Source organism: Mercurialis annua, linkage group LG8, assembly GCF_937616625.2.
Source record: "Mercurialis annua linkage group LG8, ddMerAnnu1.2, whole genome shotgun sequence".
NCBI classification, from domain to species: domain Eukaryota; kingdom Viridiplantae; phylum Streptophyta; class Magnoliopsida; order Malpighiales; family Euphorbiaceae; genus Mercurialis; species Mercurialis annua.
The window spans coordinates 13,958,835-13,985,540 of NC_065577.1; the positions used below are offsets into that span (position 1 = coordinate 13,958,835).

At 33.5% G+C, this 26,706-nt stretch overlaps 2 long non-coding RNA genes across 2 annotated transcripts; both read right to left on the minus strand.

Moving 5' to 3' along the window:
* Nucleotides 1-11,602: 11,602 nt before the first annotated feature.
* LOC130014625 (uncharacterized) lies at nt 11,603-13,801 on the minus strand. Its single transcript, XR_007635219.2, has 4 exons — nt 13,648-13,801; nt 13,489-13,552; nt 12,221-12,294; nt 11,603-11,813 (listed from the first exon to the last, which is right to left on the minus strand). It is a non-coding gene; the product is annotated as an uncharacterized LOC130014625 (long non-coding RNA).
* Nucleotides 13,802-18,990: 5,189 nt separating this feature from the next.
* LOC126660107 (uncharacterized) lies at nt 18,991-21,189 on the minus strand. The gene is made up of 4 exons (XR_007635217.2): nt 21,036-21,189; nt 20,877-20,940; nt 19,609-19,682; nt 18,991-19,201 (listed from the first exon to the last, which is right to left on the minus strand). It is a non-coding gene; the product is annotated as an uncharacterized LOC126660107 (long non-coding RNA).
* Nucleotides 21,190-26,706: the final 5,517 nt, after the last annotated feature.

A 26,706-nucleotide genomic window follows, 5' to 3' on the forward strand; every position in this document is an offset into this window, starting at 1 on the left:
TCCGAAAACACATTTAGAAAGATTTAAAAAATTTTCGGGGTATTACAACAATTTCTACCCATTTTCAACGGTTTCCATAACTTTTTAGCAACAGCCTCGTTGATAATATGAGCCAGTCTCTCTATGCACAAAACAAAGAGATAAGGCGACAGTGGATCACCTTGGCGCAGACCACAAGAAGGTTGTATAGCAGGTAAAGGAGACCCATTCCATAATATACTTAACGAAGCAGAAGTAACAGACATCATAATAACATGGATAATGTTTACAGGAATACCAGCTAGAATAAGGGTCTCCCGTAAAAAACTCCAGGATACCTTGTCGTATGCCTTTTCCAAATCAATTTTTATCGCCATATAGCCCCTTCTCCCCTTCTTTCTACGCATTGAGTGCATAGCTTCCTGAGCTAAAATAATATTGTCCGTAATATGACGGCCCGCCACAAAACTGGTCTGCTCAGGACCAACAATCATTGGCATAATTTGCTGAAATCTTCGAGCAATTAACTTAGTAATGATTTTTAAAGAAACATTGCACAGGCGGATCGGCCGAAATTGCTTTAAAGAATCAGGATTCTCGCACTTGGGGATAAGAGTTATAAGGGTTTCATTCACCTTCGACGGAATAGGGCTTCCTGAGAAAATATCCTTGATGAACCGAACCAGCTTGTCCTACAACATTCCACTGACTCTGATAGAAAAACGCATGTAATCCATCAACCCCTGGAGCCTTCCACGGCTTCATATCCCACAACACCTTCTTAATTTCCTCCTCCGATACAGCCGCAGAAATATTATCCAATGCAACCTGGCTAATAAATGGAAAAGTAATGCAACCAGGAGGTAAAGGCACAGCCTCTTCATCTCTAGTGTAAAGATTAGTAAAATGCTTAATACCCATCTCTTTAAGCACTTCCTGCTCGATAATAATATTGCCCGTTTCATCTTTCAGACCACTAATTCTATTAAACCGCCTCCTTTGCCTGACTTTTTGATGAAAAAACTTCGTATTCCTACTGCTGTCCACAACCCAATCACAACGTGATTTCTGGAGCCATAGAAGCTCCTCTTGGAGAAGGGTTTCATTAAGCTCAATTTGAAGGTATTTCTCAAGATCAGCAAGGTTCTGAGAAAAGAAAGTTTCTCTCGTTTTCTGAATACCATTAATTCGAGCTAGCAAAGTATTTTTTCCTTTTAAAAATGTTACCAAACTCATGATGATTCCAATGACTAACCTCATCAGTAAAGTGATTAACACAATCCACAAACGTCTCTTGCGATAACCAATTATTGTTAACCAGGTTCTGAAATTGTTCGTTACCCACCCAAGCTGCAAGAAAACGGAATGGTTTGGCTGAGCAAAACCCAGGACGGCTACAGTTAATTTGAAGAAGTATCAGATTATGATCCGATTGAATGCGAGGCAGGTGAGTAACAACATAGTTAGCATACTTCTGCAACCACAAATTACTACACAAAAATCTATCCAACCACTTAAAAATATTTCCTCTTCTCCAAGTGAATTTCGAGCCAATAAAACCCAAATCTTCCATCTGATGATCCTCTACCCAACTTCTGAACAGAGTACAAGCCCATGTGACTCTAGCAGCTCCCCCTCTTTTCTCCCTATCATGCAAGGCAGCGTTAAAATCCCCACCTAACACCCAAGGCTCGTGCACACTCCTGGCTAGTAAAGACAGATCTTCCCAAACATTCTTTCTCAGAATCGCATTAGGACTAGCATAAATAATCGTAAACACAAAGGACTCCCCACCCTCTCTATCTCTAACATGAATGAAATATTTATTATTAAAAAGCACATGAATCTTCACTTCTGACTTCCAAAGAATCCAAATACCCCCTGAAAAACCATTAGCCTCTACTCTATGAGAAAAATCAAAGCCACTGGATTTAACAAACTCATTCGCTTTCTTGCCACTGATTCTGGGTTCAACAATGCCTACGATGTCCAACCAATACTTCAAACAGAAATTCCTAACACTCTTTTAAGAGCTCTGGAACCCACCCCCTGAACATTCCACACCATAATATTGAGTTTACTAATCATTAAAATGATAGATAAACGAGCCAAACAAACTAAAAAAATCAAGTCTGTTGAAGTCTTGAGCTATCCGAAGCTCCGTAATTCTCTAAAGAAATATTAGGTAATGTCTGCAACTCACCCATTTCCACGTCAGAAATAATTTCACGATGAGGTTCCAAAACCTGTCGAGAACCATTCTCCAGAGCTGTTGGTCTAGAGCTTAAGATATCAGGAGGAATGTTAACCTCAAAACGAATGTCCATGTCATTAGTTCCGTCTTCCCTACTCTCTTCACTTCTCATCAGAATATTGGACAGGGAACTAAAATTCGCGGTATGGTTATAGGAAACATTAACGGCTGAATGATTCTTAGGATTCAGAGTAGTAACAACTTTTGACACGTTAAAACGTTTTATTGCTGGAGTATAAATTATCTTGGGCCCCCGTTCAGTCTGCTTTTGGCTCACATGGGCTTTCAATTGATAAAGGGTAGAAATGTCTTTGTCTGCGTGCTTCCCTCTAGTACTCCCCATGATATTAGGGTTGACATTCTCCTTGTTGCTTTCTACGCGTTCTTTCCTTAAATCCGTCCTCCTAACAACTTCAGATTCGTTTTCCTTATCTTCATCTTCTAGGATTTGAAATCTAGATCCTGTCAAATCCCTATTATTACGCAAATCAGTTCCCGAAATCCCTCTCTCACGACTCTTCGCCGGAGTAATTCTACCTTTCCTCCCCACCCTCATCCACGGTCCATAGCTGGGATTATCTTCCATAGTATTGTGGACCTTAGTGACAACAGGAGGATTTCCTCTTATCTCTTCTGACGTTGGAACTCCAGCCTGAACTTCACCGGACTTTCCAGCGTTCAAATTAGCCTCAATGATAGCACTACATCTTTCCGGGCAATGATCTTTAACATGCCCAAATCTCCCACAACTAAAGCAAATTCTAGGCATACATTCATAAACAACTTTCTGCAGATTACCATCAATCATAAATTGGGACACTAAAGGCTTCTTAAGATCAATCTCCTGTGCGATTCGAGCAAACTTACCACGCTCTGCTAATTCAGTACAATAGTCTATCTTCACTACCTTCCCAACCATTTTGCCAATATATCTGAGCACTTTCTTGTTATAATAGTGGATTGGCATCCCCGGGAGTCTAATCCACGCATGGACAATCTGAATACTATCCATAGAGTAGTTGAATTCCTCATCCCATGACTTAACAGCCAGATAATGCCCTAAGATAACCCATGGACCACCTGTTAATACTGCTTCCACATCACAACCATTTCTGAATTTAACAGGAAAAAATCATTCTCAAGGTCTATCACATCGAATCCTTGGGTAAAATTCCACATCGACTCTAATCTATTGCATAGATTTCTAAAGCCAATAGATCTGCTGAGAAGTTTTGCAACCACCGATGCTTGCCACGGTTTAGACAGTTCTTCCTTAACCCTTTTCGAAAAACTAATCATCGGAAGACCATCAATGTTAGAGTGCTCAACATCCTCTTCCAGAATACAAAACCCCTCGCCACTGCCTGAAATTGAATCCATCCTTTCCCTATCAGCCTGCAGGACTTTATCTTTGAAAGACATAGCAACATCTTGGATAGCCACTGGCCCATCCTCAGCACCCTCTCTGAATTTCGCTTTCTTTGTAGAACGGTCTTCTTCCATAGGCTCACGAATTTCTTTCAACAGGGGAGAAGAGAGAGGTTCAGAGAGAGAAGACATATCGTGATTTAACCCCAATCCTATTCAGAAGTGTTTGTTTTTAGAAACACATTACGAAATTTTAATTACTAACGAAACTGCACATATTTAACTATATATTTTATAGGAGTTACAAATACATGTATATATAAATAGTTTGTTGTGCAACACTAGAATTACTCCATAAAAGATATCTTCATTCCATACTTGAGTAAATATTATTTTATCAAAAACAAATGGCGGGAGTTAACAACCTTCTTATAGCATTTGCTATTTTTCTTAGCATGTCACTGTTTACTTGTGCACTAGATTTAGGAGCACCAACTTCTGCGCAAGAGCCACGCCCATGATTGTTTAACTTCTTAGATGTATGCGTCAGTCATGCAACAAAAAAGTGTGGAAATGAGATATTTAAATCGGTGTTCTTGAATGGCACACTTTCTAATGAATGTTGTGTTGAACTCGTTTCTACACTAGGGAAATCTTGTCATGACGAAATGGTGAGTTATATTGCTCATGGACCGAACTTTGAAGCACGTCTGCAATACTATTTGGCTAAATCACAAGAAGTATACATTGATTGTTTTCCTATTCCGAAGGCAATTGCAAACTGATCAAAATCTAACACATGTAATCTTGTCAATTATGTTCTCAATGTCCAAACGGTGCACTACTTATGCTACGCATCGAATAATGAAAAGTGGAATAAATACTTTGTAATATTTAAAAATAACACATAATAAAAACATTTTAATTTCTATTATTTGTTATGGAATACATAGGATAATATCATTACTTTGTATTATCGCACTATAAAATTCCATTTTGTTTAATCAAACTTTTTATCAAAAATCGAAAAAATGATGCTCACATTTTACAAGCAGGAATATTAGAAGACAAATACATAATTTAATTGTTTTTTTAAATATAAAATATATGTCAATGTGTATATAATGGATGTATATTTAAAAATATAAAATTCATTGCACAATTAAATTGTGAATAAGTAAAATAAATAAGATATTAGTCATGTTATTAAAGCACCAACTAGCATAGTCGACTTATGTTTTATTAAATTAAAAAAAGAAGTATGAATTTTTTTTACTTTTTGCTATCCATAAATCTCAAAATTTACAGTTTAAATAATCTTTATACGGTATACCAGTAATAAAATCTCTGCGTTGTAATGGCATAAGTAATTATTTATAATACTAAATTTCGTGGAATTGGGTTAAATATCTAATTTTCTATTTTATATACCAAGAGAATTATATAATTTCTTTGAATTCGAACATATCTATTTGTCAATGTTATACTTTTAAATTTCTTTAATCTTTTGAATTATTTCATACGGTGTTGAGAAATTAAATGCATTTAAGTCATTTTTTATTTCATTTAAATTCTTTTACTCTAAACCATATGTAAATTTTACATTATCTGAATTAAAAATATTTATTAATACATAATCTATATGAATTAAATTTTCATGTTAAAATATTTAATTCCTTGAGAAGGGCGAACATAATTCTAAATAATTTCTGAGTAAATAATAAAGGTGTGAATTTTAATCAATTTTAGGAAACAATAGCGGTAGATTCCTTATCCGAAATTTGATATTAAGATATTGTTTTAGATTTCTTGTACTTACCTCAAGCCTTACACTTACGTAATACAAAAGAATTATTGTATTGTACAAATACTAGAATTAATTCTAAGACATTTTCTAATTTTATATAAGTGTTATCCATTAAAGATTAGAAAATTTAATTTTTAGTATAATGTTATAGTCCTACATTCACGTGTTCTAATATGTGTACGATAGAAACATATTTTAGAAGACTTACATTCACAATTTGCACATTTATAATTTTTTTTATTAAACAGTTGTAGTGGACTTGTATATTTATAATATTTGGACTAGTATTGTTCTGTACCACCCAAAACGAGTTCTAAATCTTAAGATTAACCCGCTAAATAATGTCATTAAACACTCATTAAAGGTTATCAATCCATGTAATATATGTTGATTACATATCCGATTACGTCTTATTCATAATTGTATACCCTATTTATTTTATAAACATATATATTCATTTAAAACTATTATAAAAGAATTGAATTGATAAATATATAAGGCTCATTACTACTACAGTTTTAAATGGCAAACTTTATCATAAATGTTAAATAAGTAAGTTTTGTAGATATTTAAAATATAAGTAACGTAATGAATTAGCACAAATATTTTAATTTTACCCTATATAAGTGTTTGTTTTTAGAAACACATTACGAAATTTAATTACTAACGAAACTGCACATATTTAATTATATATTTTATAGGAGTTACAAATACATGTATATATAAATAGTTTGATGTGCAACACTAGAATTACTCCATAAAAGATATCTTCATTCCATACTTGAGTAAATATTATTTTATCAAAAACAAATGACGGGAGTTAACAACCTTCTTATAGCATTTGCTATTTTTCTTAGCATGTCACTGTTTACTTGTGCACTAGATTTAGAAGCACCAACTTCTGCGCAAGAGCCACGCCCATGATTGTTCAACTTCTTAGATGTATGCGTCAGTCATGCAACAAAAAAGTGTGGAAATGAGATATTAAAATCGGTGTTCTTGAATGGCACACTTTCTAATGAATGTTGTGTTGAACTCGTTTCTACACTAGGGAAATCTTGTCATGACGAAATGGTGAGTTATATTGCTCATGGACCGAACTTTGAAGCACGTCTGCAATACTATTTGGCTAAATCACAAGAAGTATACATTGATTGTTTTCCTATTCCGAAGGCAATTGCAAACTGATCAAAATCTAGCACCTGTAATCTTGTCAATTATGTTCTCAATGTCCAAACGGTGCACTACTTATGCTACGCATCGAATAATGAAAAGTGGAATAAATACTTTGTAATATTTAAAAATAACACATAATAAAAACATTTTAATTTCTATTATTTGTTATGGAATACATAGGATAATATCATTACTTTGTATTATCGCACTATAAAATTCCATTTTTTTAATCAAACTTTTTTATCAAAAATCGAAAAAATGATGCTCACATTTTACAAGCAGGAATATTAGAAGACAAATACATAATTTAATTGTTTTTTAAATATAAAATATATGTCAATGTGTATATAATGGACGTATATTTAAAAATATAAAATTCATTGCGCAATTAAATTGTGAATAAGTAAAATAAATAAGGTATTAGTCATGTTATTAAAGCAACAACTAGCATATTCGACTTATGTTTTATTAAATCAAAAAAAGAAGTATGAATTGTTTTAATTTTTGCTATCCATAAATCTCAAAATTTACAGTTTAAATAATCTTTATACGGTATACCAGTAATAAAATCTCTGTGTTATAATGGCATAAGTAATTATTTATAATTATATACTAAATTTTGTGGAATTGGGTTAAATATCTAATTTTCTATTTTATATACCAAGAGAATTATATAATTTCTTTGAATTCGAACATATCTATTTGCCGATATTATAATTTTAAATTTCTTTAACCTTTTGAATTATTTCGTACGGTGTTGAGAAATTAAAAGCATTTAAGTCATTTTTTATTTCATTTAAATTCTTTTACTCTAAACCATATGTAAATTTTACATTATCTGAATTAAAAATATTTATTAATACATAATCTATATGAATTAAATTTGCATGTTAAAATATTTAATTCCTTGAGAAGGGCGAACAGAATTCTAAATAATTTCTGAGTAAATAATAAAGGTGTGAATTTTAATCAATTTTAGGAAACAATAGTGGTAGATTCGTTATCCGAAATTTTATATTAAGATATTGTTTTAGATTTCATATACTTACCTCAAGCCTTACACTCACATAATACAAAAGAATTATTGTTTTGTACAAATACTAGAATTAATTCTAATACATTTTCTAATTTTATATAAGTGTTATCCGCTAAGATTAGAAAATTTAATTTTTTAGTATAATGTTATAGTCCTACATTCACGTGTTCTAATATGTATATGAAAGAAACATATTTTAGTAGACTTACATTCACAATTTGCACATTTATTATTCTTTTATTTTTTTTTTATTAAACAGTTGTATTGGATTTGTATATTTATAATATTTGGACTAGTATTGTTCTGTACCACCCAAAACGAGTTCTAAATCTTATGATTAACCCACTAAATGATGTCAATAAACGCTCATTAAAGGTTATCAATCCATGTCATATATGTTGATTACACATCTGATTGCGTCTTATTCATAATTGTATATATACCCTATTTATTTTATAAACATATATATTCATTTAAAACTATTATTAAAGAATTGAATTGATAAATATATAAGGCTCATTGCTGCTACAGTTTTAAATGACAAACTTTATCATAAATGTTAAATAAGTTAGTTTTGTAGATATTTAAAATATAAGTAACGTAATAAATTAGTACAAATATTTTAATTTTATCCTATAGAAGTGTTTGTTTTTAGAAACACATTATGAAATTTTAATTACTAACGAAACTGCACATATTTAATTATATATTTTATAGGAGTTACAAATATATGTATATATAAATAGTTTGATGTGCAACACTAGAATTACTCCATAAAAGATATCTTCATTCCATACTTGAGTAAATATTACTTTATCAAAAACAAATGGCGGGAGTTAACAACCTTCTTATAGCAGTTGCTATTTTTCTTTGCATGTCACTGTTTACTTGTGCACTAGATTTAGGAGCACCAACTTCTACGCAAGAGCCACGCCCATGATTGTTCAACTTCTTAGATGTTGTAATACCCCGTATTTTATAAGTCACGTGTAAAGCTTTTATTAGCCGAGAATACGTAAATTAAATTTAAGCGTAAATTTAATTTATAATAATTCCTAAAAATATATCGTAATAATAGAAGTTTATAATTTAAATCGGATATTTAAATTTTAATAAAGGGATATGAACGAAACTAATAGAATAAGAAATATGATTGGAGTCGTAAGATAAAAACATATTGATAATTAATATATCAATATATCACTCTTATCGGAGAGTTTAATATTTCGGATAAAACCCCGAAATTAAAATGTCGAAACTAGGAAGTCTCGACGACTAATTAACGAATATAAGTTAAGATATATATATATATTATAAAAAAAATAAGAATATAAGAGAGGCGGTGGAATGCGTGGTGAGCAAGAAGGAAAAATATTTCCTTTGGTCCTTGGATTCTTTAACTTAATTAGTTTTAATTATAAATTAATTAAGTATTATTTGTTAGTCCAATTTAAAATAAAATAATATATAAGTCCTGAGCGAATAATTTTGGTGTCATTATTCGCGAAATAATTTGACGAAGCTATCGTCAAAGTTTTATAGAATTTGGACGTAGTAATTTTAGTAAGTGGGACTAATTTGGACCTAATAACTCTTCAGAGATTTATTAAGAATAAAATATAAGTCAGATAAGAATAAAAATTATATTTTTATTTTTATTATATTTTATTAAATTTTTGGGTAAAGTTTCACGAAATTTAAAAGTCGTTTCCGTTTGGGTTACGGACGACTAGTTTAGAAGTTGGTTTAAAGTGCATGATTGAGCTAGTACTATATCGCACTTTAACCAAATCTATACATATGTTATAACATGAATTAAAAATGGACACAGCAACCATTTTTGCTCATTTCATATTTTGAAAGAGCTGCTTAGCTCTATGAATAGTGCGAGAGTTAGGGTTTCGCGTGGATTCGTCCATTTCTCGATTCTAACATCGTTTCTTCAATGATTACTCGAGTAATCGAGGTATTAATTCCGTATTAAACGTTTATTTTAATATATTTTGATATATTTCGAATATATATTCGTTTATAAACGGTTACCGTATCTAATCGAACGTATACCTATTATTTTTACGTTCTGAATGTGATTATGGATAGATTGGATTGTGTATACGTGTTAGGAGCGGAAAAACGGGGTTGGAATATGTCGAAACACCCCGGGAATCGAATTTCCCTGGGGCTGTGCACGTTGGTGCACGGACGTGCACATATAGTGCACGAACGTGCACCAATCTGGAGGTGCACGAACGTGCACCATCCAGAGTGCACGCCCGTGCACAATGGTGCACGATCTTGCACTGGCCAGGGGTGCACGAACGTGCACCCAAGGTGTACGAACGTGCACCAGGCCGACACCGAAGGAGGGGGAATTCTTTTGAGGCTTTTTGCCCTATCCGTTTGACGTAGTTTTGTCGAAGTAAAACGTTTTAAAACGATAACTCTTTTGAAAGAAAGTGAAACGAGTCTTTAAACCTAAGCTAAAGACTTTTAAAATGATATTTTAAAAGTAAAGTTAAACGTTTAAAAAGGACTTTAAAAGAGTTAAAGTCGACGTTTAACCGGTTTAAAAGATTTAGCAAACGATGTTGCTAACTAATTAGCAGTCGACTGTGAATTGTTTTGCCAATCAAGTCGATACTAGTAAATGATTTTAATTAGGTATTGCTATACCTAAAATGACTTCTAAAGAGAAGTCAAAACGTTTTCTCGAGGTGAAAACGATCTATATGGTTTTTAAAAATAAAAAGACCATACGTGAGATGTGTTATATGTTTGTATGATTTGTCTGGACCTAGGTTTCAGGACCTAGATGTTTATACAAAAAAAAGATATTGATGTGTTGTCTTGTGTATTTTGTCTGTTTGATCGGAGTAGCTGTCCAACAGTCAGACGAGGACTCCAAGGAGTCTGTCACACCTACGACGGCGCTAAGTAGCAACTTAGCAGTATTGTGAGTTTACGTGTTTATTTTTGAATATCAGTATTCAACTGTTTTAAATTCATAAATCGCAGTAGTATCACTTAGCCAAGAAAGGTCCATTGGAATGAGCTATCTATTGGGCAGCAATAGGGTTGCGTGATCACCAACACCGATTTTTAGATGTACTTCTGTCGAGGTATAGAGGTATGTCTGTCGTGTAAGTCATTGGGAAAGTAAATGCCCTGACTTCACGGGTAAACCCTGAGACAGCAGTAATACAGTTACGGTCGCGGGATAAACCGCGATGGCAGTTTCGTGATTACGGTCCAGGTACCAGAGATACATAAGTGGACGGCAGTGACTCGGGTCACGGTCCTTATTCTGTTGTCTATAAGCTCATAAGATAAGTGTGTCTGTTAAGACAATTGTGGACTAGGGTTTCATATGGATCGACATATTGGTAACATATTTTATATATATAACTGTTTTATGTATATGATGCGATTTTGGTATTTATCGGTAAACTGTCTACTCACTCAGAAATATTTATATTTCTGACCCTGTTGTTGTTTCCCATTTTTCAGGAAACGAGCTTTGAGGTTAGTCGAGCTTCCACATCCCTTCTTCAGGAAAGCTCTTCTTTGGTAATGTACATAGGATTTTGTACTCTTAGTACGCTGCAATAGTATAAGTGTAATATGTCAACAGCCGTGCCACTAGTCCTTTGTTTAGATACTCTGATAGGATCTAGTGCACATGTGTACCTTTCGGGTGGCTGCTTAGTGACATATTGTATCTAGTTACCGAGTCGGCTCATGTGTTTTTATGAGGGTCAAAAAAAAATTATGCTTTATTGTCACGACCCAATTTCATGAATCGTGACCGGCGCTAGGGTATGGGTATGGTTGTACCAAAACCCGTAGCAAGCCTTGCGGAAATTAAATAAACATTTTAAACCTGCAGAAAACTGCTCGGGGGCAACCGAGACTCCAACCTAAGTCTAGCAATTTACAATACAGTTCTAATATAAATAACTTAAGTATCTGAAATATTCCACAGCATGCCTTAAATATAATAATAAAATATTCCAGTGTAACAAGCTAATAATAAATAATCGAATATATCGACAAACCCAAAGTGTAATGTTAAATGTAATAAATAAGCTAGTTCTACTGCGGTCTAAGAGTTCGAAAACAGAAACTAGTTTAATAACATAAAAACCTCCGAGGAATCAAAAGAATCGGAGTGGACCAGCTTTCAAATCATAAACCTGGAAAATTTGGGAAAACAACGGGGTCAGATATACTGAGATGAGTTCGCAATACTATTTACATTTATTAAGTTTAAAACCCTTAAATCAAAATATTTTTATATTAATATAATATGATTATGGAAAACAGTATTGAAATGATCCCAGCGTAAGTATGACCTATCATACTGATAAACCCAGAGTGGACGGGAACAAATCCTCGTCATATATATATATAAACCAGCGTAAGCAAGACTTCAGTCTGCCGTTTCCCAGAGTACTTACCGGTGCACACAGTCTCGATACAAGCCTATCGAGTAGCTCGTTTCAATCCAGATCCATAATCCGTAAAAACAGTTCAAAAGCATTTATAATATTAAAATACGATGCGGTACTTAATAAAGCGGTAAATAGCACTACAAACTCACTGCTTGCTTATCCACGTGAATCTTGGCAAACAGCTAACCCTGCATAGACTCCGAAGCACGAGCAGTCGACGGGTCTAAAACATAATACAAGTTAAAATTCGAACAAGCCCTAACTCTAAGAATACTAGACACCACATAGGACTAGCATCTCGAACACAACCAAAGAATCAACCAAGGTGACCAAGTACAACCAATGTATATCCAAAGTATTCCATTCAAACCAAATAACAAAGTTAGGCAAATTAAGCTTAGGTGAGTTCTTATCTTTAAAACAAAACCAAAGTCCTTTCATAGCTTAAATACTTTATTTAAAATCAAAAGATTTCCCAAAGTAGTGTGTTAGCCTTAACTGCAGTATAGCTCAACATCACATGTCGGGAGACCACGTCTAACCGACCCATCCATAAACCAAAGTTAAAACCAAAGTCTTAAATCAAACATTAAATGAAACCAAAGTTATTTTAATAAGAACTCATACCCTAACTTAATAAAGCCAAAACATAATTTAGCTAAACAAGCTTGCCAACACTTGGCAAATAACACTCAAGGTACACACACTTAAATATATCACTTAAATAGAATCAATAAGATTCAACATATTTCAAGTATCAACTTGAAACTGAAATAACTTAGCTAAACATAATACAACCATCTTACACCTTACATGCCTTTAATCAATTACTTAACCCATGTTAACCACAATCTAGAATAAGGCTAACATCCTTTTAATATGTTTAAACCACTTTTAAAACATAGTTTTCAGCCTCTTATATTTACTAAAAACCATCTAAATATGCCTTAAACATTTGGCCAAAACGTTGGTTAACAATTTAATCCAATCTCACCCAAAGTAGCATTACAATTACTTAAGATCAACCTTAAAGTAATTTCCAGCAATATAAGTCATTTCAAAACAGCGATTTAATCTTTGTAAAACATTAATTAACCTATGATTTAACCTTACTCAATTTATCACAAACCCCCCAATGAATTAGTTGTTAACTAACAACTATAAAGTCATCCTATAGTGGATTTCCAGAATTTCAATTCAAAATATTGCCCAATGTATTATTCCTCCAATTAACTCAACCAAATCAATCCACCCAAAGTACAATTGACAAGAACAAGCCAATAGCAACACTAATCATTATTTACAGATTTTTATATTGCAACCAAACATAAATTAACAAGCCAAACACCCTAGGTATGGATTCATACAATCATTTAGCAATCTCTACACATTTAAACAAGGGATTAGAGCCACTAACCTCTTGGAACAGATTAAGAACGATTCAATATAGAAAACCCAGAAAATATTTGATTAGAACAAACCTACAATCAACCAAACACCATAACTAATGAATCCAATTCGATGGGACAAAGAAATCAATGAATTAAACGACAAGGGATAGGTTTAGAACACTTACTGAATGTCTAAATCACCAAGGAAAGGTAGGAAATCAGTTGGGAATGAGTTAGAATCGTGTTTAGGGTTTTAGGAAAAAGTGGGGGCTGATTAGGTTTCAGAAACGGGGCTTTTATAAGCTTTCCCGTTGTGAACCGGTTCACCGGCCGGTTCTACTGGGCAGAACCGGTCAATGAACCGGCCATGCTAAACGTGAGCCGGCCCTCTGGCCGGTTCTACTGGGTAGAACCGGTCAGAGAACCGGTTTACCCTCTGCTCAGCAAAACTGAGCAAACCGGACCTCCAAACCGGTTCTACTCAGTAGGTCCGGTCCTAGGTCCAGTCAAGGCCTTAAAACCGACTTAAAACATGTCCGAACACGTCCCGAAAGCTACGATACGATCCGCCAATCGCACACACAAGTGTGAACCAAACCGACACCAAAACACATGCACAAACCGAAGTGAAAACACGGCTAGTGTTCAACCTAAACCGAACATTATACGGTCAACCAACCTTCGAATCGAGTCAGAAAAACACGGGGTATTACATTCTCCCCAACTTAAAAACAAAATCGTCCTCGATTTTAACACAACGAAAACAAGCACAAAGCACGATATATGCGCACAAAGCACCCCCAAGTAAAACATATAACACAAATCCAAAGTATTAAACAAACATCGAACATTCGAAGCAACGCTAAACTCAACGTACCTCAAGGAATGAAATATAACAATTCCACATAATGGACTCCGTCCCCTAAGTATTCTCCCTAACTATAAATCCGAATAAACTGAAACCATAGGCATACCTTCACTCATCTACCTACGCACTTGCGTAACCACTAACTTAATAGATTGCTCCTGGAATGATAACTCAAAACTACCACTCATATAAATCAACAACTCAAATTGTCACCACACATATATGCGCAAAATTTTAAATCCAACAGTTCGTTGATCCAAACGATTACTTGATTAAACAAAATATAAACCTTCAATATTTTTCAACTATAAACAATAAATATGCTCACAAGGGAGGTTTCCAGGACCCGCTCGAGGTCTAACAGCTATAATAACAACCTTAACAAGGTGCAAGGACAATCCGAAACTCAAATCGTAATTCCTACAATACCAAAATCCAACACTTCAAAATGGAAACTTTGAAATCCCCATTAATGACACCATGCAACCCTCGCCACTTACTTAACATATCAACACCTATTATCCCACATCGAAGCATTTAAATAAACTCGTTGTATCAAACAAACGATCTAGTCCAACATTAACTAGATAAGGTTCTCGCCAATATATATTAGCCAACTTTAAAACATCATCAAAATCGAGTTGTACACACGACAAGGACTAAGCTCGAAAAGACCATCAACCTTAACAAATTATTAAACACGTATGACATTCCAAAGAATATACCATTTTAACTTATGACAACGAAATCTTCAAGTTACATACAAATTGACTCATTCAGATAGATCCTTCCACTCATACAATAAGAAAGCATACATGCCGAAGTTACCCAAGGTAATTAAACACCAACATACATACAAATTTTGCACAAACCAAATTTTATGCCGCATACAAAAGGTTCAACAACCAAATAAAACGATACCCAACTTTAAACAACAAAAATCCCAATCAATAGTATCGACCAACCAACCTTTATTGTTGAAACCTATTAATCACGATTCTCGGATGAGCTAACTCGTAAATCCGAACCTAACTCAAATTCTCAAAATCATCTTACCAAATGTAACTGTAATCTTGCAATCAGGATATCACCTAGATCAAATTCACTAGCAACTAGGTCATTGGTTATGCTTAAGTCAAACTTATATGAAAACAAAATTTCCAAACACAAAATATTATATTTATATTTTCCACTTCTCTTTTAAAGACGTTAACATCTTATACCTCTCTTTATATACATAGACCAAAATTCTTTTACCGTTCGAAAACCTCCAGTTTTGTAAACACAATAAAAGTTTCAAAACATTCGTATTTTGAATTCCACAGTTACACCTTACTTTCAATATAAGTTTGCAAATATATAAAATAGTTCAACTAACATAATTATTATTCTCTTAAATCAATGCTTGATATAAGTTTATCACTTTATCAAAATAGAAGATATTTGTAAAGAAATATCTTCTTCCACACAATATTTTTATACGAGTATACCAAAACATTTATACAAAAACGAATTATGTAAAAACAAACTTCTTTTAAAATCACGGCGTAAACACATACGACGAGCATAACCAAATCCCTTAATCTAATAACCTCAAATCATAAATTGAAAGCTAACACATAAGCCTTTCAATCCGACCTCAAAATCCTATCACATTTATAGCAACAACAACTCGAGTGCAACCTTTATATTCATTCTTACTCCCTATGAAGCACCAAATTTTTGATACTACAGATCAATCACTCATAACGTAATCGTCCTTAATTCACCACCATAATCATAGAGTATTTGCCTAGCTACCTTTCGGTAACAGTTTCAAAATGATTTGAAATCCAACAACTTTATAAATACATTTATCACAATGTGACTCGCGAGTTCGTTTCAAAACGTCTTTCATAAAAACTTTTTATCGATAAAATCCCTTTTTACACTATTGTGCGCCAGGGTGATGAAATCTCTCATCCCCAAAAAGTTGCATCCAACTCTAAACTTTTCTATGCACGTGATGCATGTACTATTATACATGTATCAAATATTAATATTTTTTTTTACTTAGTGAACATACTCAGTGCTCAATGCAATTTCCTATTCGTGACATACAAAAATGCATGTTCATGATATGTCTGGACACAATTACGTGATAAAAATATTTCAAATACTTCTACAAATTTTCATTCGAAATCAATTTCTCGATAAAACATTTACTAGACGTTACACTCTGTGGGACGTGCACTCGATAACCTCAAAAATATTTCTCAAACTCCATACTTGCAATTCACTAAATCACACGATACTATTATAACAATCTAACTCAATAACTCCATTAAACTATCTAATGCATAAATAATATCCATCTAAATTTCAACAAAACTGAAACTTACACCCAAGGGAAACAACACATCATATACGTTTCTGCAACACTTACCACCCGTTCTCGCATTACATCGATTAACCTTGATGAAAAACATTAGTGTATTAATACACTGATATATATCCTCGAGTTAGAATTTCCAATATCCTTATCTAGGATAAACATAAACCACCAACCGTTCCAAAGAAACAATTCCATCAATTTCCTCGATATCGAAATCCAAAGATCTCGATCCACAAACAAAACACCAAACCCAGCGTCACCCAAAATGAAACTAAAACAAAATAGGGTCTAAACGAAGGTTCGACTCACTATCGAACCAACATCAAGGTAAGCCAAAAAGAACCGCGTGAAATAATTTACCTCACGTGCTTCTCCGCACGAAGAGACAAAACAAACTCAACCAACATAAATCAACTAAACTTGCGAGGTAAACAACGCAAATTCAAATCAAGAGATCATGAATTCTACAATTCTAAAACCCTCCAAGTGTGCCATACAGCCAAATAAACAAGCATACTTAAATGACAAAATCAAAATGTGCTACAACCAGTTTTGACTTTGTAATAAAGTCAACTTGTAATATGTCACCTTTCAAGAGTACGCTTCAAATTCATTTTGAAATTTAAAGTCAACCAAAAAATATTCAATTGTTTTTTTTGAGACCCACTGTTAAAACGCAATCAATTATCCGGAAAAAAACATCTCTTCTTATAAATCAATCGCATTAAAAGAATTCCCAAAGTATTTCAATTATAAAATCATCGAGTTAGCCGAGTCATTACAACTACCAAGCTCAACTCCCAAATTTGGGTGACCCAAGTCGAACCCAAAACAACCGTCTATAAAACGTATTCAAAACATTTGTAAGTCCGGAAGGATGCCTTTAAATAAAATTCCATTTTTTATAAGAGCTCAACGCAACCCAAGTATCAAAAATTAACTCAATCACTCAGTTGAGAAGAACGTAAATCACCACAACTATTTATAAATTTGAAAAAGCATTTAAATAAAATCTCAATTTTTCTTAAAAAAAAATAGGAGTTCAACCTTATCCGAAAATCAAAAGCATTTCAAAATCTTAAGTGAGAAAATCTTTAATCTCAAACAGTCATTCTGTAAACACCTAATCTGGCCAATCGTAATATACCAAACATATGATTAACGACGCTTCAAACGTCGACAAACAACAACGCGGTGAAAACAACCAAAAGCAATATTAAATCCTCAAATGTGAATCACCTCATAATTTAAATTATTTTGAAAATAATGGTTTGTCAACACTAATCCAAACGTAAGATTCTGAAATACATGGAATTCATTTTACTTGCAAAGTAATCAAAAATCACTTTTTAAAAAAAGTATTAAAACAGACGTCTATTCCGATTCTCGTGTCAAAACACAAAAGTAATCAAAACAATTTTCTTAATAAAAACTGTAAAACCAACGTGCGATTAAACAACATAAAGCTACAAAACATGCTTAAAGATTTAACACAAAAATCCTTTAAAAATCATACAAGGCCAAAGCCTAATGTATCATAGTACGTGCCAACCTATTTAGCACCCAACAACACAGCCATAACCAAATTGTACTCACCAACAAGGTGAAGGCAACCCAATTATAATCAAAATTATCCAAGGAGTAAAAGCCAAGAACTAATCACCCAAGGTAAAAATCATATAAGGAACAACATCCTACAAAGCATCACCCGAAGTAAACACCATATAAGGCACAATAGCCAACCAAAACGTCACCCGAAGTAAACACCATATAAGGTGCAAAAGCCAACAAAACATCACCTAAAGTATATCTCACATATGGCACAACAGCCAACAAATCACCCAATGTATATGTAATAAACATTCCAAAGTAAATCATTTGTAACACATAAAACCGACACACAACACTCCTAAAGGTGAAGGTAGAAAGTTTGAAAATAAATGATGACGTTTCAAAAGACATGACTTGAATCCTAATTCCGCAGTAGATCCTATGACACAACAACTTAACATTCCTTAAAGCAGTAAACACGTAACATGCAAAATGGCCTTGGTTTGAAACTAAAGCTCTGATACCAACTTTGTCACGACCCAATTTCATGAATCGTGACCGGCGCTAGGGTATGGGTATGGTTGTACCAAAACCCGTAGCAAGCCTTGCGGAAATTAAATAAACATTTTAAACCTGCAGAAAACTGCTCGGGGGCAACCGAGACTCCAACCTAAGTCTAGCAATTTACAATACAGTTCTAATATAAATAACTTAAGTATCTGAAATATTCCACAGCATGCCTTAAATATAATAATAAAATATTCCAGTGTAACAAGCTAATAATAAATAATCGAATATATCGACAAACCCAAAGTGTAATGTTAAATGTAATAAATAAGCTAGTTCTACTGCGGTCTAAGAGTTCGAAAACAGAAACTAGTTTAATAACATAAAAACCTCCGAGGAATCAAAAGAATCGGAGTGGACCAGCTTTCAAATCATAAACCTGGAAAATTTGGGAAAACAACGGGGTCAGATATACTGAGATGAGTTCGCAATACTATTTACATTTATTAAGTTTAAAACCCTTAAATCAAAACATTTTTATATTAATATAATATGATTATGGAAAACAGTATTGAAATGATCCCAGCGTAAGTATGACCTATCATACTGATAAACCCAGAGTGGACGGGAACAAATCCTCGTCATATATATATATAAACCAGCGTAAGCAAGACTTCAGTCTGCCGTTTCCCAGAGTACTTACCGGTGCACACAGTCTCGATACAAGCCTATCGAGTAGCTCGTTTCAATCCAGATCCATAATCCGTAAAAACAGTTCAAAAGCATTTATAATATTAAAATACGATGCGGTACTTAATAAAGCGGTAAATAGCACTACAAACTCACTGCTTGCTTATCCACGTGAATCTTGGCAAACAGCTAACCCTGCATAGACTCCGAAGCACGAGCAGTCGACGGGTCTAAAACATAATACAAGTTAAAATTCGAACAAGCCCTAACTCTAAGAATACTAGACACCACATAGGACTAGCATCTCGAACACAACCAAAGAATCAACCAAGGTGACCAAGTACAACCAATGTATATCCAAAGTATTCCATTCAAACCAAATAACAAAGTTAGGCAAATTAAGCTTAGGTGAGTTCTTATCTTTAAAACAAAACCAAAGTCCTTTCATAGCTTAAATACTTTATTTAAAATCAAAAGATTTCCCAAAGTAGTGTGTTAGCCTTAACTGCAGTATAGCTCAACATCACATGTCGGGAGACCACGTCTAACCGACCCATCCATAAACCAAAGTTAAAACCAAAGTCTTAAATCAAACATTAAATGAAACCAAAGTTATTTTAATAAGAACTCATACCCTAACTTAATAAAGCCAAAACATAATTTAGCTAAACAAGCTTGCCAACACTTGGCAAATAACACTCAAGGTACACACACTTAAATATATCACTTAAATAGAATCAATAAGATTCAACATATTTCAAGTATCAACTTGAAACTGAAATAACTTAGCTAAACATAATACAACCATCTTACACCTTACATGCCTTTAATCAATTACTTAACCCATGTTAACCACAATCTAGAATAAGGCTAACATCCTTTTAATATGTTTAAACCACTTTTAAAACATAGTTTTCAGCCTCTTATATTTACTAAAAACCATCTAAATATGCCTTAAACATTTGGCCAAAACGTTGGTTAACAATTTAATCCAATCTCACCCAAAGTAGCATTACAATTACTTAAGATCAACCTTAAAGTAATTTCCAGCAATATAAGTCATTTCAAAACAGCGATTTAATCTTTGTAAAACATTAATTAACCTATGATTTAACCTTACTCAATTTATCACAAACCCCCCAATGAATTAGTTGTTAACTAACAACTATAAAGTCATCCTATAGTGGATTTCCAGAATTTCAATTCAAAATATTGCCCAATGTATTATTCCTCCAATTAACTCAACCAAATCAATCCACCCAAAGTACAATTGACAAGAACAAGCCAATAGCAACACTAATCATTATTTACAGATTTTTATATTGCAACCAAACATAAATTAACAAGCCAAACACCCTAGGTATGGATTCATACAATCATTTAGCAATCTCTACACATTTAAACAAGGGATTAGAGCCACTAACCTCTTGGAACAGATTAAGAACGATTCAATATAGAAAACCCAGAAAATATTTGATTAGAACAAACCTACAATCAACCAAACACCATAACTAATGAATCCAATTCGATGGGACAAAGAAATCAATGAATTAAACGACAAGGGATAGGTTTAGAACACTTACTGAATGTCTAAATCACCAAGGAAAGGTAGGAAATCAGTTGGGAATGAGTTAGAATCGTGTTTAGGGTTTTAGGAAAAAGTGGGGGCTGATTAGGTTTCAGAAACGGGGCTTTTATAAGCTTTCCCGTTGTGAACCGGTTCACCGGCCGGTTCTACTGGGCAGAACCGGTCAATGAACCGGCCATGCTAAACGTGAGCCGGCCCTCTGGCCGGTTCTACTGGGTAGAACCGGTCAGAGAACCGGTTTACCCTCTGCTCAGCAAAACTGAGCAAACCGGACCTCCAAACCGGTTCTACTCAGTAGGTCCGGTCCTAGGTCCAGTCAAGGCCTTAAAACCGACTTAAAACATGTCCGAACACGTCCCGAAAGCTACGATACGATCCGCCAATCGCACACACAAGTGTGAACCAAACCGACACCAAAACACATGCACAAACCGAAGTGAAAACACGGCTAGTGTTCAACCTAAACCGAACATTATACGGTCAACCAACCTTCGAATCGAGTCAGAAAAACACGGGGTATTACATTTATATACACCGGCTACGTGTAACCGGTCCGTTGTGTATTTTAATATGTTTCATACCACCGTTGCGAGACGCAGAGGTGTCCGCTCTATTTTATTAAACATATTAACAGTGGCGTATGGTTGGAAACGGGGATGCCTATGTGTTGAGGCAAGCAAAAGATAAGTCCCTGGCTTTCCAATGCCTATACGCCAGGTTTTCAGAAGGAAGCGAGGGTTGAGATAACGAGGTTATTCAACCAGTACTTCTGAAAATCAGATTTCGCTTATATGTATATTTTCAGAAATGTGTTTGCGTAAAACGAGAAAAGAATAACGGTATTTTCTGAAAACGGATCGTACGCGAGGTACAATCCAGTAATAATATTTGCGAAAAATTTCAAGAGGTCCTAGGCTTGCTACAGGTTTCGGAACAACCATTCACATTCCCTAGCGCCGGTCGTGACTTGAATTAGGGTGGAATTCGTGTCGTGACAGATGTATGCGCCAGTCATGCAACAAAAAAGTGTGGAAATGAGATATTTAAATCGGTGTTCTTGAATGGCACACTTTCTCATGAATGTTGTGTTGAACTCGTTTCTACACTAGCACTACAAAAATGTTTGCTTTTAGCGACGGATTTTTCCGTCGCTAAAAGCATGAAATCCGTCGGGAAAACGTTTCCCGAAGGATTTCCCGACGGATTCAATCCGTCGGCAAAATCCTTGTCGCTAAATATTTGGCGACGGACAAAAAAATTTGGCGACGGATTTTAGCGACGGATTTAAATCCGTCGCTAATTACCGACGGATTTTAGCGACGGATTTAAATCCGTCACTAATTACCAAAAAAAAATCGTAAAATAAATTATTATTATTTAATCGGTCACACACCCGTCACACTCTGTCAACCTCCGTCCCCCACCCGTCCCCCGTCGCCCTCGGTTACCCATCCGTTGCCTCCATCACCCACTCGCAATTTTTACAAACTTCCCAGTTGGTCACCCATCCTTCCCACTGCTCCCACTCATTGCTCTTTAACTTTGAAGTTCTCCCGCGCGTATCTCCACCTGAACCAGCTCAGCTTCTTGTTATATATATATATGTATATTTATATTTAAATGTAACTAAAAATGACAAATACTTCCTCCCACATTTTAATATAATTATTTTTTATAATTAATAGTTATTTTAAATAATTATTAATGAATAAATAAATAACAATATTTTCAATATATATATTTATGTTATATTTAAATAATATTATATATAATTAAAAAAATAATAATTATTTTTCTTTAATAATTATTTTTCTAAATAATTTTTTGATAAAAAATTTATTTAATTTAATAATTTTTTTACGATTTTTTTTATTTTTTCGTAATTAGTGACGGATTTAAATCCGTCGCTAAAGTCCGTCGGTAATTAGCGACGGATTTAAGTCCGTCGGTAATTAGCGACGGATTTAAATCCGTTGCTAAAAACAGATTTTGCGACGGATTTAAAATCCGTCGCTAAATACATCAAAAATAATTGGCGGGAGTGTTCCCGCCAACTTTAGCGACGAATTTTCCGTCGCTGAAGTTGGCGGGAACACTCCCGCCAATTTAAATGACAATTTAGCGACGGATTTCAAATCCGTCGCTAAATCCGTCGGTAAAAAAAAAATTAGCGACGGATTCAATCCGTCGGTAAAACACAGTTTTTTAGTAGTGTAGGGAAATCTTGTCATGACGAAATGGTGAGTTATATCGCTCATGGACCGAACTTTGAAGCACGTCTGCAATACTATTTGGCTAAATCACAAGAAGTATACATTGGTTGTTTTCCTATTCCGAAGGCAATTGCAAACTGATAAAAATCTAGCACGTGTAATCTCGTCAATTACGTTCTCAATGTCCAAACGGTGCACTACTTATGCTACGCATCGAATAATGAAAAGTGGAATAATCACTTTGTAATATTTAAAAATAAAACATAATAAAAACATCTTAATTTCTATTATTTGTTATGGAACACATAGGATAATATCAATTATTTTGTATTATAGCACTATGAAATTCCATTTTTTTTAATCAAACATTTTATAAAAAAATCAAAAAATGATGCTCACATTTTACAAGCAGGAATATTAGAAGACAAATTGTTGTTTAAATATAAAATATATATCAATGTATATATAATGAACGTATATTTAAAAATATAAAATTCATTGCACAATTAAATTGTGAATAAGTAAAATAAATAAGGTAGTAGTCATGTTATTAAAGCAACAACTAGCATAGTCGACTTATGTTTTATTAAATTAAAAAAAGAAGTATGAATTTTTTTTAATTTTTGCTATCCATAAATCTCAAAATTTACAGTTTAAATAATCTTTAATAAAATCTATGCGTTGTAATGGCATAAGTAATTATTCATAATTACATACTAAATTTTGTGGAATTAGGTTAAATATCTAATTTTATATTTTATATACCAAGAGAATTATATAATTTCTTTGAATTCGAACATATCTATTTGCCGATATTATTATTTTAAATTTCTCTAACTTTTTAAATTATTTCGTACGGTGTTGAGAAATTAAAAGCATTTAAGTCATTTTTTATTTCATTTAAATTCTTTTACTATAAACCATATGTAAATTATACGTTATCTGAATTAAAAATATTTATTAATACATAATCTATATGCATTAAATTTGCATGTTAAAATATTTAATTCCTTGAGAAGGGCGAACAGAATTCTAAATAATTTCTGAGTAAATAATAAAGGTGTGAATTTTAATCAATTTTAGGAAACAATAGTGGTAGATTCCTTATCCGAAATTTGATATTAAGATATTGTTTTAGATTTTTTGTACTTACCTCAAGCCTTACACTTACGTAATACAAAAGAATTATTGTTTTGTACAAACACTAGAATTAATTCTAAGACATTTTCTAATTTTATATAAGTGTTATCCATTAAAGATTAGAAAATTTAATTTTTAGTATAATGTTATAGTCCTACATTCACGTGTTCTAATATGTATATGATAGAAACATATTTTAGTAGACTTACATTTACAATTTGCACATTTATAATTCTTTTAATTTTTTTATTGAACAGTTGTAGTGGACTTGTATATTTATAATATTTGGACTAGTATTGTTCTGTACCACCCAAAACGAGTTCTAAATCTTAAGATTAACCCGCTAAATGATGTCATTAAACCCTCATTAAAGGTTATCAATCCATGCAATATATGTTGATTACACATCCAATTGCGTCTTATTAATAATTGTATACCCTATGTAAAACAAATTCAACCAGCATAGACCAATCAAACTTGCGAGGTATACAACGCAAATTAAAACCAAAAGATTATGATTTCTACAAATCATAAACCACCAAGCATGCAATTAACCACAATTAACTTAACGTACTTAAAAGACAAAATTAAGACATGCTACAACCAGCTTTAAATTTTCATAACAAAATCAACCTGTAATTTATCACCTTTTAAGAGTACCCTTCAAAATTCATTGTTGAAATTTAAAGTCAACCACAAAACTTCCAAATTTGTAATTGATCCCCACAGTTAAGACAATCTCGATTATCCATAAAAATCTCTTCTTATAATTCAATTTCTTTAAAAAGAATTTCCAAAGTATCTCAATCACAAAACCATCGAGTTAGCCGAGTCATTACAACTACCAAGCTCAACTCCTAAATTTATATGACGCAAGTCAAACCCAAACAACTATTTAATAAACGCATTCAAAACATTTGTAAATCCAGAAAAATGCCCTTAAATAAAATCTCAATCTTTTCTCAAAAATAGGAGCTCAACGTAATCCAAGCATCAAACAACAATTCAAATATTTAAGTGAGAAAACCCTTTATCACAAACAACCATTCCGAGAAACGCATACTCTCACCAAACATAACATACCAAAGTATATGATCAAAGACACCTCCAATGTCCATAAACCAAAACATGGTAAGATCATAAAAGCCATACTAAATTATCAAACCCATATTTCATCATTTAAATAATATTACTTTGAAAATAATCGTTGGTCAACCCAATCCAAATGTAAAATTTTGAGATACGATGTCACGACCCATTTTCATGAATCGTGACCGGCGCTAGGGCATGGGTAATGTAGTACCAACACCCGTAGCTAGTCTTCCTTATAACATACAATTCAAATACACCTGCAGAAAACCAATGCTCGGGGGCAACCGAGACTTCAGCCTAATTCTAGCAGTTTTTAATATGCAACATATAAACATAACATACTTTCCAATACTGAGTTATAAATAGGCGTGACATAACTAGTTCTGAATAATTATATAACATGCCAAAGTAATAAAAATCCAGTCGAACCAATCCTACAACAACTAGAATAAAATAACGACGTCTAGTCAGCTACTACGGTCTAAAAATAAAACAGTTTGACAGTTCTACTAAAATAAATGGAACCTCCGAGGAAAAGTAAATGCGGAGATCATCAGTGTCACGACCCATTTTCATGAATCGCGACCGGCGCTAGGGTATGGGTAATGTAGTACCAAAACCCGTAGCTAGCCTTTCATTTAATACATAAACACATAAACCTGCAGAAAACTAATGCTCGGGGGCAACCGAGACTTCAGCCTAAATCTAGCAGATATAATATTCAACAGTTAATATAACATGCTTATTCAATTCCGAGTCTAAAATAGATTTATCATAAACCAATGTAAATAATATAACATGCCAAAGCAATATTACCAGTCGAACCAATCCGACAAAATATATAATAATAATAAAGATGTCTAGTTACTACTGCGGTATAAGAATAAAACAGTTTTACAGTTTATCAAAAATAAATGGAAACTCCGAGGAAAAGTAAAATGCGGAGATCACCAGACTCTCTCAGATCATAACCCTGGGAAAATTGGGAAAACAACGGGGTCAGATATACTGAGATGAGTTTATACCACTATCTACATTTATTAAGTGGAAAACCTTTAAAACCGTTTAAAACATTTAATAACGATATTACGAATAATAGTTGGAACCCTAATCCACAATTCTAAATAATAAACATAATCCAACAGGTCTGGTCCCGAGAGCTGAGCTACACCGAGTTACCACTGACCACACTTATACTAGAGTCCCGAGAGCTGAGCTACA